Consider the following 14,497-nt stretch of genomic DNA (forward strand, 5'->3'; position numbering starts at 1 on the left):
AAGACTACAGTACTGCATCGCATGTGATTTACATGTATCTATATAAAAAAAATCAATTCAGTTCACAGATTTACTCGATTTTTTCTCTATTTAAATGGGGATGTTGCCCATAAAAATTTTGAAATATATCAGCCCAAGTAAGTATCTAGTATTAGATGTCTGGTTTGCCGCACAATAGCTTTATAGGTTATGTTTTCTGTCGGTTATATGTGACGTTAAATATGTTATTTTGCATAACTATCGGCCGCTATTATCTACTGCGAGAATATTCTACGATATGTCACTATCGTAATTTAGACTTGTGTGTGTGTGTTTTATAGGTTAATTAGCAATTGAAAACAGTTCTGTTACAAGGTGTATCAAAACAGTAGTTATTTATATCAAATTCAATGTAAAATTTCCCAAATATATTTGATAAAATAATAAAATGTTTTATCTGGCCCGCTTATTTGGAGATACTGTGCATATTTGGTGTTCAGCCCTTTGTCAGCTGGATGCTACACTTTCCTCTTTTATCGTGTCTAACAATAAAAGGTGAACAACGCCATGATGAGGTCGTTCATAAACTGGTATTAAGCTGCTTTGATATATTTTTGCTTTCCTGATTTGTCGTATCTTTAATACTGTTCTGCTGTTGTTCTGCTTTCTGCAACGGCATGGATAACATGCGTAAATGGTTTGTTAAAAGCTCTAAGATCCCTTGAAAGTATTAAAATCAACTAATCAAAGTAATAGAAGACTTAATTTTATGTATACTGTTCTATGTACGGTGATAAATACTACTGTGTGTAGATAGCTTTGTTATTGCGGGGCTGAATACGAATTAAGTAAAACACTCTCAGTGTTGATGTCAAGTTTGAATGAATAAAATTAAATAGTAATTTTGAGTAATAAAAAAGACTTCCATGAATTTAACACTTGCATTAAGTTCAAAACTTTTGTATAACTTCTACTGGCATAATTGTATTGATCATGTTTAAATCTGATCAAGATAAAATTGCAAACAATACATGTAATTTGTACAATCTTATAATAAGAGCATAGACAACTGCTTGTACCTTGATATGTGACGAATGTTCGTCAAATTCCTTTTCCTCGGTACTTATCTAAAGCAGATATTGGTAACTTATATTCCCTTATTGTATGTTATATATTTTTTAACTTTTGGTGATAATCATGTTTCAAATTCAACACCATAAAGATAGCTAAAAACATTTTATATCAAGAGGTAGAAGCGACGTATAAAAATGCATTGTGTGGGTGGGGTAGAAAAAAGTCTTCAAATAAATTTTAAAAACGTTTTTTTCTGATTAAATGTAAATTTCATTTGAAATGTCACATTGGCGGTTTAATGACATGATATCAGATATTATAAGCAATGTAACAATTTTTTTTCAGATATTGTTCAGCAGTATTCACTTTCGTAATCGGTCGCCATATTGATGACGTCATTTTCGGATCCAGTCGCGGTCTCTAGAAGAGATACATACATATTATATCTGTCTTAGACCAAGAAATAATTTGGTATAAGTGGCCATACTTCTCAACTACTTTTGAGTTGGATAATAAATGGCAGTGGACCATTTTATTTGATACCATTTGACACCTTCACTGACTAAAACTTACCAAGAAATAATTTGTATAACTTTCATACATGCCAATTTTAGCGAAATTTGGTCATACTTTTACATTCTCATTAATATTCATAAATATGCTAATTAGATAATTCACATACAATAACTGGAAAGGAGAGGGCAATGGTTTAGGAACATTTTGATACTCGTTAGGTTCTTATGTACCTAAAATTGACCAAGATATGATTGCACAATGGATATTTTCGTGTTCAGGGGTCAATTTCTTACCCCACCCACTAATGATTGAACTCAAGCCTGGTATCTGCTAAATATGACCATAAAAAGATAAAGTATCAAGAGCACGCACAGTGTCTTACCTTTCATTTGATACCATTTGACTACTTCATTGACTAAAACTTACCAAGAAATAATTTGTATAACTTTAATATATGTCCAATTTTATTCGAAATTTAGTCATATTTTTTTTACATACTCATTAATATTCATAAATATGCTCTTTAGTTAATTTAAATAAAGCTTCTGGAAAGGGAAGGACAATGGTTTAGGAACATTTTGATAGTCGTTAGGTTCTTATATACCTTAAATTGACCAAGTTAAGTTGACACAATGGATTTTTGTGTTCAGGGGTCAATTTCTTACCCCACCCACTTATAATTAAACTAAAGCCTTGTATCTGTTAAATATGCCCATAAACAGATTAAATATTACAAGCACATTGTCTTACCTTTTATTTGGTACTATTTAACTTCTTCACTGACTACAGCGTACCAAGAAATAATTTGTATAACTTTAATTGTGTCAATTTTTTTTGCGAAATTTGGTCATATTTTTTACATACTCATTAATATTTATAAATATGCAAATTAGTTAATTTTAATAATGTAATTGAAAAGGGAAGGGCAATGCTTTAGAAACATTTTGATACTGTTTTGGTTCCTATATACCTAAAATTGACCAAGATCTATAGTTCTCTTTGGTTATATCACTTACATCACAGATGGCCGCCAAAATATTGAAATGAAAATTTGAGGATGATACTTTTTTTGAAGTAGAAGGTTCATAGAACAAAATAAACCCACTTTCAAAAAATCCAGGAAGATTTAAAACTTGACCCCAAATTTTAACCATTGAAAACCCACTATTACTTACAATTACACTTGTACATAATTTTCATATTCATTTGTATAAAGTATATGTTGTATTACAATAGCAGACCCACTATTCGCAATAAGCATGTTTTCATTTATAATGTTATCATAGTGTTCAAGATGACGTTTTTGTTTATTACTAGGTTTCGTTTCAAGAAAAGTCCTTACGAACAGGGTTCTTCTACGGAAGTTCAGAGGGTACATGTGAGTTATATCTTTATATCTTCTCGTGTCCACGCGGTATAAAAAAGGAACAAAAAAAAAGTTATTTATAAAAGAAAAAAAGCTCTCTTGTGATCATGAGATATAATTAAAAAAAAAACAACAACAACAAACAAACAGCTATCTCGTAGCCACGAGAGAAAAAAAAGAGAAACAAATAAAAATCAACAAGTTCTACTATAATCAATATCAACCACCACTACCACTAAGACCACAACAACCATTCTACCATAAACCTTCTGTTATTGTCACTTCTCGGGGATGTTTTAACAGGAGAGAAAACGTGTGTTAACAGAGTAATTCTCGCGCTCACGTGCTGTTATTACACCTTTTTATATATCCACGTTCCGTGGCAAAGCATAAACGCATTACGGCCCCAAAACGGATAATTCAAAACGAAATGACGTAAACGTGACAAAACAACGTAGACTTTACCGCGCATTTCATGGAAATTCAATGACGTTGAGGGACAATATATTAATTCACCTGTTTTTACACATTTCTGCTAGAATAGCGTTAGCGCATGTTCTTTTCGTGTTATAACATCTTCAGAATCCCTCGGGAATCAGTAGTATTAATTATAGCGCTTCTGGCGCAGTTTAATCTAATTTAACATTTAGTCTTTGACCTAAACCGACCAATGCCGGACAATTAAAAATCCACAGGTTTTAACTTTACTTTCATTTTCTCATATTTTCAGAAAACCTGGTTATAAATAGCTGACATATTTTCTGAAAATGTTATGAAGCGAACCCTATTTCAATTGAAAATGTTATATTGGAATTTACGTTGTATTTTCTGAAAATGGCTATGTGGGAAACCACAAATTCAACCAATAAAAAGCCTGCCTTTTTCTGCCAAGTTGGCAGCAAACTTTTCATTTGTTTTTAAACTTTGGCCGAATCTTTGGCCGAATCTTTGGCAAAACTTTGGCAGATTATTTATATTATATTTATTAATAAAATGTAAGATATTTGATTTATTTTAAATTAATAACTACATTATTGTCTTTAAATAATTTTAAATACATTTGATTAGATGAGTTTACAAAATAAAATATATTGTTTGAAAGAAAGAAGATTTACTGTTAATATAAATCCTCATTATGTTACAACAAAACGGGAGAAAAATGATAAGGGCTACTTGTTCATCTTGTGGAAAGATGAAATCAAAGTTTGTTAAAAGTACAGGGGGTAATTTAGATATTCATAAAACAATGTTACCTTTATTACCTAAGAAGGTTTAACACTTCCAGGATTTTAATTATTGTGGGCAGGAAATCCCCTAGATAATGGAACCCCCTGTCAATGAACTGGATGCAGTATGTATGGACCATGATTTTTGTTTAGGGACAGTGATGTAAAAAGGGTACATGTGAAAAGGGCAAATGTTTTCCAATTTAAATAAAACTAAATAAAAATCATTTGGAGAAAAGATTGCAAAACATTTAGTTGTGAAACCCTTAATTTTAAAACGAAATACACACTTGGGTTGGGACAGGAACGACATTTCCCCTTGGGCTTAACCCCCAGACAAAAACAAAAGTCAAAAAACGGGAAAAGGGGGGTAGAGTATCCCCCCGAAATAAATTGGAGCGATGAATTAGCAGAAGAATTACACAAACCAATTAAAGAAAATTTAGGAAACGAAGGGAATAGTTAATGATATGATGATACTTGGTCAGCTGATTTAGTTGACATGCAAGCTTTTTCAAATATAATAAAGGAGTAAAGTACTTGTTAACCGTTATTGATATATTTAGTAAATTGCTTGGGTTATTCCATTAAAGAATAAAACTGGAGAATTGTTACTGAAGCATTTGAAAAAATAATTTTCAAAAGGACGGTTACCAGTAAATTTAGGGGTTTAGACAAAGGAAAAGAATTTTATAATAAAAGTTTGAATCATTTTTGAATAAAAATAAGATTAATATGTATCATACATTTAATGAAGGTTTAAAGCTGTAGTAATTGAAAGATTCAATAGAACTTTAAAAAGAATAATGTGGAAATATTTTACAGCAAATAATACTTATATTTATTTAGAAAATTTTGCAGGATATGGTTGATAAATATAACAAAACAAAACATTCTAGTATAAAAATGACACCAACCGAAGCTAGAAAAAATTTAAAATTAAAGGTACTGTTTATTTTAAATTTATATGGTGATTTAAAGATACCAAAGGGTAAAGCAAAATTTAAAATTGGTGATCGAGTTCGTTTAAGCAAACTTAAAAGACATTTTGAAAAAGGATATACCCCAAATTGGACAGGGAAAATTTTATAATTTATAAAATTAATAATACAAATCCCAGACATACTCTATTAAAGATTTAAATGATGAAATAGTTCAAGGTTCATTTTACGGAAAAGAACTTTTACCTACTACACAGAAGTTTTTAGAATTGAAAAAAAATTATTAGACGAGACTATAAGAAAAAACAAGCTTTAGTAAAATGGAAGGGTTATAGCGAAAAAATTTAATAGTTGGGTTCCTTTTTAGCGATCTTGAACAAATTTAATTTAGAAATAAAAATTTTAAATTATTAAATGAGCAATAAAATCTAATTTCTAAAATTTATTGGAATAAAAAACAATAGATCAATTAATTATTCATTTAAACTAAACTAGCTGTGCTTACAGAAAGTTATAAATTTTGTGGGGATTTAAGTACTGGGTTATATTATTACAGCGGTGTTTTTGGTTGCTCAGCTGCATTGCACTTGTTCCAACTATTCCTATATTTGTAGCAGTTGCTGGTGCTGTTCCATCAGTAATTACCATATTTACTAACAGACTAAAACTTGACGACAAAAAATTTTTTTTTAAAAAATCACATCCCCACAAAATAAAACAACTTATAAAAAAAGCACGGATTGGAAAAGTAAATAAAGAAGATCCAAAAATAAAGTTATTCAGGATATTTTTACAATACTATTAGAAATGCAGAAAGAAAAAATTATTCAACACCTCTTTGAAATGCATATGAAGGAATTTAAACTTAACGGATATAAAAGCAAAAAAGAGAAGAGTTGTATTAAATTTTACGTGGGGTTTTTTAAAGATTTTTTTCTATAAGTATATTATTATAGATGGTTAATAGAAAGGTAGATAGAATGATTATGCCAAAATTATCTAGCACTTTAGGAGAAATAATGAACCCAGATGAAAATTCATATAAGAAAGTTCTTAAAAGAAAAAAATGTTATTAAATATCGATTAAATCAAATAGTTAGCGATGAATATAAAAATCTGTCATTGAAAAATTACAAAATGTTATAGACCCTTTATTTTTTAAAAATAATTTTTTTTGAATGGGACTGTGGTTGTCTATTAACTGAAGAAGAAATGATGAAAGATTATGTGTTGTCCCAGCCCAAATAATTATCGAAACAATCCTAAAAAAGTTATTGTAACCGACTGTGATTTCTAATGAAGAAAAAATATATAGAAGCACTTACAAAGCATCTAAAGAATTTGGTATTTATGCTGGGTTAATAAAAATGTGCTGTTAAGGGACAAAACCCAGTAAAATGTGGAAATATCAAAAGTTAATGGAAAAGATATAAATTTAATATTTTATTTCTTCTTAAAAATAATTTAAAACTTTATTTATTTTATTACTTTTTTAAATTATTTTTTTAATTATTTTTTAATTTTTTTTTTTCTTGAAGATCTTTTTCTTTAAAAATAATATATAGATGGAAATCGGGGGATCTTCAAAACAATATTATAAGAAATTTGAAATTAAAATTACATATAGACAAGATCCAAAGAATCAATTTATTTAACTAAAAAACGGATCTTATGAAATACTTAAATCTGAACTTAAAACTTTAAAAGGTATTAAAAATAAACGTTGTTTTAAAAATAACTTTTGCAAAAAATGGATTAAAACTGATACAATATATAAAATCAGCTTATTTTCAATCAAAGGCTTTAGAAATTATTAAAAACAAACGAAATAAAAAAAACTTTACATCAAGCTTTTGATGAAATAATAAATAGAATTGTAATTGGATTTCTGAGGAAATGGTGGAGAATAGGTCAGTTTATGCTCATTATATAAAAAATATATAAGTATAATCCATTGGCTGCTTCAAGTTTTTTAGAATTCAAAAACCATTACAAATTCAATGAAAGGATTAATAAATATAAAGAATGATGATAACGAATGTTTTAGATTGGTGCCTTTTTGCTTACAAATTTTCCCGTTTAAAAAAAACCCTCAAAGAGTTTCAAAATATAAAAAACATATAAACGATCTTGATTATACTGGAATTAAATTTCCCGTTACATTAAATCAAATACCTAAAATAGAAGTTTTAAATGAAAATATCATTTAATATATTTGGATATGAAGAAAATAGTATTTATCATTGTACATATCAAAGTATCAATCGAAGAACACTGTGACTTGTTGCTAATTACTAATGATAAAAAAAATGATAAAATAAATGTAAAATAACTGATGTGACTGTAGCCCCCAAAAACTGTAGTCCAACATTATGTTTGGATAAAAGACTTTAATAGATTAATGTTCAAAAAACAAATATATCAATCATAAAAAACATTTTTGTAAAACTTTTTTACAGAATTTTTCACAAGAAAGAATATTAAATGAAATATTCCAAATTGTTTAGCTATTAATGGTATCCAAGGTGTTAAAAATGCCAAAAGAGGGAAGTAAAGTACAATTTAAAAATTTCATTTAAAAGGGTTTTGCAGTACCTTTTGTAATTTATGTGATTTTGAATCAATAACTAAAAAGTTTTAACTGCTTTACCATCAACTGAATCTTCATTTACTGAACCATATCAAAATCATATAGATTGTGGTTACGGCTATAAAGTTGTTTGTTGTTATGACGATAAATATACTAAACCAACCCAGATTTATAGAGGTCCTAATGCAGTTTACAAGTTTATTGAAAATATGCTTGAGGAAGGAGATATTGTAAAGAAATATTTAAAGAACATTTCAACAAAGAACTAAGAATGTCTAAAAATGATTCAACCGATTTAAAAAACAAAAGTTTTGTCATATTTGTGAAAAAGAAATTTTAAGGAAAATGAAAATCCTGTCCGTGACCATTGTATTAACAGGAAATTCAGAGGAAAATGCTCACTCAGAATGTAATATTAATTTTAAACTAACACATAAATTCCTGTTATTTTTCATAATTTAAGAGGGTTTTGACGGTCATTTTATTATGCAACAAAAAGGGAAAAAATTTTAAAAAAAAATTTTAAAGTTATTCCTAACAATATGGAAAGATATATGGCATTTATGTTTTGACTTAGTCTTTATTGATTCATTCCAATTTATGTCTCAATCATTGGATAACCTAGTAAAAAATATTCCAGAATTTAAATTTTTTATCCCCATGAATTTGATTAAAAATATAGAATTATTAAAGACAAAAGGTGTTTATCCTTTTGATTACATGGATTCATTTAAAAAATTTAAAGAAACAAAATTACCTTCTAAAGAAGATTTTTATTCAATTTTAAATGAAACTAATATTTTTGATAATGAATACGAACATGCTAAAAATATCTGGAAAAAATTTAAATTAAAACAATGGGAGAGTATCATGGTCTATATTTAAAAACTGAGTATTATTTTAGCTGTGTATTTGAAAATTTTTTGAAACTTGTTTGGAGTCTTCAAATTAATCCTTGTCATTATTTTTGTAGTCCTGGTTTTGCTTGGGATGCAATGTTAAAAGATGAGGAATTAAGTTAGATTTAATAAAAGTAATTTTATGTATCTTTTTTTTTGGGAAAAGGGGGCTGAGAGGAGGAATTTAAATTTTATTTCAAAAAAAGATACAGTAAAGCAAACAATAAAAATTTGAAGGGGTTATTTTAAATTTAAAAAAAAGAAAGCAATTTTAAATTAAAGTACCCCGACGCAAAAAACCCTTTTCGGGGTTTGGGGTATGGGGTTTAAACCCCCGCCCCCTGGAAAAATTTTTAAATTTTTTATCGAAAAAAAAAAAATTTAAGAAAAATTTAAATTTCAAAAGGTAAAATTTCTTTAAAAATTGAATTTTGTCTTGAAAATTTTCCAAAAAAATTTTTCATAAAACCCAAAAATGATTTTCCTTTAGCTCCCGAAAAAATAAAAATTTCCCGATATTTTGGTTTCTGATTATAGTAAAATTTTAAAACAGAATTTTTTTAAAAGAAAAGTTAAAGGGAAAGAAATTGGTTCCCAATTTAAAAGAAAAACAAAATTTTGTAGTTTATTTTAAAATTTTTGGGAAATATATCACAATTTGGGTTTAAAAAAAACAAAAAATTCATAAAATATTTTAAATTTTGCGGGTCCTTGGTTTTAAAAAAATTTATTTATTTTAAAATTTTTTTAAAAAAGATCTAAAGCAAAAAAAATTTTATTTTAAAAAAACTTTTTTAAGTTAATGAAAAATCTGTTTTCGGTTTTTACGATGGAGAATTTACGCAAGGGGTTTAAAATTAATTTTAAACATGGGTGAAAAAATTTTTTTAAAATTTCAAAAGCCAAAACCTTCCCTTTGTTTTTTTTAACGATGTTTTAAATTTAACCTTTTTGGTATTCTTTGAATAAAAAAGTTTTTTTTTTAAACAGACCCTTTTTATGTTTTGGGTTTTGCATTTCCCCCGATTAAACAAAATTTTTAAAGTATGATTTTTATTATAATTTTTCATTAAGGAAAAATTTTGGGGTAATTGTAAAAATTTTTAATTTTCTGACAAAGATTCATTATGTTTTGAATTTTTTTTTCCAAAAAATTTATATAAAAAATTTTTTTTGGGCAAGTTTATTTGTAAAAGTGTTTTCGAAAAAACAACTCAAAATTTTTTTTTCGATAATAATAAAAAAGTATTGGAAAATTTAATTTGAAGCTGCCGGTATTCCAATCGTTGAATTTGTCGGATAAGAAGTAAAATGTATTCATATTTATTAAAAAACGAAGTTAATGTTAAAAAAATGTAAAGGAATTAAAAACTTGTTGTTAAGAAAACAATAGTTCATAAAATTTACAAAGATACTTTGTTTAATTAAACCCCAAAAGTAATCACACCTTTAAAGTTATTCGTTCTGATAAACACATTTTTCCCATTTTATGTTATAAATAAAACATCTTTTCATGTTATGACGATAAAAGATATATCTTGATTAATGGTATTGATACATTAGCTTATTCTTAAATAATTAAAGTTTTTTTTAAAAGTTTTTATTAAAGTTTTTATTAAATTTAGAACCATAAATTGTTAACTGAATATTCATAAGTTTAAAGAATTAATAAAAAATAACATCTTTTATTTTAAATTATTTGCATAATTAATAGAATAGTTTTCATTTTTTCTTTTTATTTTTTACATTATAACTTGAAGAATTACATTTCTTTATTTTTTATTTGTAATTTAGCTTCTCCTTTATCTAATTTAATTGCATCAACAAGAATATTTAAAAATGGAATCATGCATGATTCTTACATTTATTACCATTTTGAACAAAAACCCAGGACTAGCATTTACATTTTTCCCATTGAAATAATCCATATCAGTATCTTGGGTAAACTTGTTAAAACAATGGAGGTTTTCTTATTAATTCCCTTTTAAAAAAAGTTTCTATTTGTTTTTTCTTTTTATTTACTTTTTCAATTTTTATTATTGAATATTCCCTTTATTTTTATTTCAGTTAATAAATGTCCTTTTAGTTAAAATAATTTATAATGTTTGTTTATTTACTCTTTGATTATTAATTTTTTAGTATTTTATACAATTTAAAACATACAACGGTACTTTATTTTGTAACATTTTAATGAAAAATAAACAATAATATCCCAGAGTGTAAATTGTTTTGTCTTGATATTGGAACATTGTTGTATTTTTCATTTGGTATATACTTAATTACTTCTTTTGGTGGGGAAGTCCAAATGGATCAAAGTACAAAGTATTAAAGTAACAAACCCAATGTGTTCCAGGACCCAACAGAATTTGTCCAAATTTATAAATTTCCCCACTCGTCCTTTACTTTTAATTTTAATAAATTATTATACTAAACACACCCCTAAAGTTTTTAATTTTAATTTTTTTTCCCATTGTTCAATTTCAAAGTTAGAAATTGGTTTGTTTATAAATTTTTTTTTTTTTTACTATAGGAATTCGTCTGTAAGGTCTCCGTTGTGAATCAATCTGTAATCCTTTTCCCCCTTAACAAAGATGTAATCAAAGGTTTTTCCCAGATAGCAGCCAACATACCTAAAAACCCACCGTCTTGTTTTTGTTTTTGTGTTAATTTAATCACTCCAGATCCTACTAGTTGCTTTTTTTGATTAGGTGTAAGATATGGCAATATCATATTTCTCTTATCTTTTGCTACTGAAATCATACCATTTCCAAGTATTTTACTAACACCAGTACTGGCCAGTCCAGAAAGGGCTCCAATGCCTAGAGGGGCTAATATTTTAGGAGCTATTTTTGCTGCCATTGGAAGAATTGTTTTTCCTAACAAACCAGCTAAAGCTCCTAAAAATCCACCATTTTGACCTTGACTGGACATTTGTTTCTTTGAAATTGTAATTTCTAATCCCTTCTTATTTGCAACAGCTTTTTTAATTTGATTAATTTGTGTTTTTTTTAAAGTAAAGGGAAGTTTCCATGTTAATTGTTCATGTTTTAATCTAAAAGTATGTGGAATTTGTTGTTGTAGGCTCGGGCTAAATGTTTCTTTTGTCCATCTGTAAGGTTAATTTTTATATTCAATATTATTTGATGACATTATATACTTTATATTTATTTTTATTTATATTTATTTTATTTAAACAATAACAAGTTCATTTCCAATAGTATTTATTTCAACTGTTTCTTCATACAGTACAATTGCATAAACACGAATATTGGCTGCTGGTGGAATATTTAATTTAGCTGTTAATGTTATATGCTTAGGATCTTCTGTAGTTACTTCCTTTTTATATTCCAAGTTAAAATGAATAAATCCAAAATAATCATAAAAATTTGATCTATTTAAAAGACTTCCAGTAGTCTTATTATTTTGTTTATAATAATAATTAATTACATCATCATATATTCTTGATATACTTGTATATTCTGTTTCTGGATAAAAAACACCATTACCTACTTCAAGACGACAAGAGCTCAAAATGCAATTTTCATTTGCTGCATTAATTTTAAATGTATTAATAAATGTGGATTATGTTCTTGTGAATTACTTTTATCAGGTCGTTGTAAATAAACAAATACATGTTGTGGTTTTATTACACCAGCCGTTATTCTAAAGGTTATTTAGTTTGTTGTGTATCAGTTGATTGTGCACCATTTCCCTAGGTATGACCATCTTGCTTTTTTAAATCTTTCAGTAGTAATTAGATCAAACCCAAATTCATTAAAAACCAAACGTGGAACCCATAGAATTAATTTTGTTACAATTACTCTACCAGCAGCAGTAGCATTAGCTCTAAAAATTAATTCATCATCATCTGTCAGCTGCAGTGTTATTTGAATTTGACTTGGAGGTAAAATATTAGTTTCTAACTTGAATAAATGAATAATTATTTAATGGATATTTTAGTGTTTACCTCTTTATTACCCTGGATTAATAAATTCCTAGAAGCAAACCAGATTATATCCATCTTCGGTTTTTCTGCTTTCAGCAGTAGCAGTAGTATCTAAATAAATATATTCATTTGTTCCAGTTGATTTTGCATAATCCTCAGATAGTTCAACCAAACTCTTTACATTTATTACTTTGTATAAATTATTACAATCATAAACAATTTTTCCATTTTGTTTAACCACTAACTGATCAATTAATGAAGCTGCATTATTAATTAAAGCAATTTGATTATCATCTCCACCATCAACATAATTATTACCATTAGCAAGCTTATTTACTTTAAAACTTACTTCAAAATAACCATTAAACCAATCAAAATATGAACTTCTATCATTAATTGTAAAGTGATATCCGTTTTTTTGTTGTTTAACATTATTTCCCAAGACAGATATTAATGCTGTATCTAATTGAATAGGAGTTAGTTCGTATCTTTCGCAATATTCTTTTGTTCTAAACATGTATATATTATATATTATTTTATTTTTTTTATTCTAGTTTTTATTTTATTTTTTATTTTACTTTTTATTAAAGTTAAAACTTTAGTTTTTATAAATTAATCTGTTAATACGTTTTTGTTGAGCTGAAGTTCCAGCACGAGCTAAAGCTCCAGATCCTGACAATATTCTATTTATTCTCATATGAATATCCTCCTCATTATCATTATTATTTTTATTATTTTTACTATTATTCTTTTCTTGTAATTCCTTAGCAATTAAATTACCAACTGCCGGAGCAGGTTTCTTTTTAAGTTTTTCAACAATTTTAGCTGCAGCTAAATTTCCAACTTCTGTTCCAACCTTTTTTGTTCCACTTTCAAGTGCTGCTTTTCCTGCTGTTTCCAAAGCTTTTTTTCCAGCTGTGCTAATTGAAGATGCAACTCCGCTTGAAAGCAATTTCGTTAAAGTGTCAAAGATACCTGTTCCATGTATGATTTCTTCTCCTGTGTGAGCATCAACATAAATAAATATTCCTTTATTTTTGTCATAAACTTTCTTGTACATTATATAAAACTAAATTTTAATAAAAGTTTTAAAACTTTAGTTTTAATTAAATTTCTTTTAAAATTAGTGTAAAACTTGTTTCAACCTCATTAAAATTAATTATTCTACCAAATACATCTGTAATATATATTCTAATTGAATTTATAATATATTTATTAATTTCAGAATATCCAACTCTTTGTGGTTCTTTTGTAAATGGATAAGCTCTTGTTAAATCTGCAGTACTTATAAGCATAGATAATAATCACTAAAATTACCATCAACAAGTGAATTATCAATAAGATCACAATGAATGTAAATTGTATCCACAGAGTTAGTTATATTTGGTGTTTTAGTTCCCCATTCAGTTTTGTCTAATTTTTTTTTCTCAAATCCAAGCAATGTATGAAAATTTGATATTTCCAAATCCAACTTAAAATTATCTGTAATTGAAATCAAAATCTTAAAACTACTTAAATCAATTCCAAACTTTATTGGAGCAATTTCTGATTTATCAAATTCATAATCATCATTACTTATTAATGTTTCCCTAATATAATTATTAATATCTGTGTAACTGTAAGAACCATTTGTAAATATAATATCTTTCCAATCCTTACCATTATGATAACGAATTCTTTTATTGTCATATTCATCACTAATATTATGCCAAGAATAGGTCATAGTGTTAATACTATCCAAACCAACAACATAAGTTTTATTTTTATCTAAAATTAAAGAACGACTAAATCTGATTGTAAAATCACTCGGAGTATTTTTATTATCTTTAACTGTTTCAGAACTTAATACTATTTTTTGTTCCATTTATATAATTATTAAACATATCTTTTTAATAAAAGTGTAAATTCAAGAAAAATAATTTTTATATAACATTTCATGTTGTTCTGGTAACAATGTTTT

Source organism: Mercenaria mercenaria, unplaced genomic scaffold (genome assembly GCF_021730395.1).
Source record: "Mercenaria mercenaria strain notata unplaced genomic scaffold, MADL_Memer_1 contig_3058, whole genome shotgun sequence".
Classification (NCBI taxonomy): domain Eukaryota; kingdom Metazoa; phylum Mollusca; class Bivalvia; order Venerida; family Veneridae; genus Mercenaria; species Mercenaria mercenaria.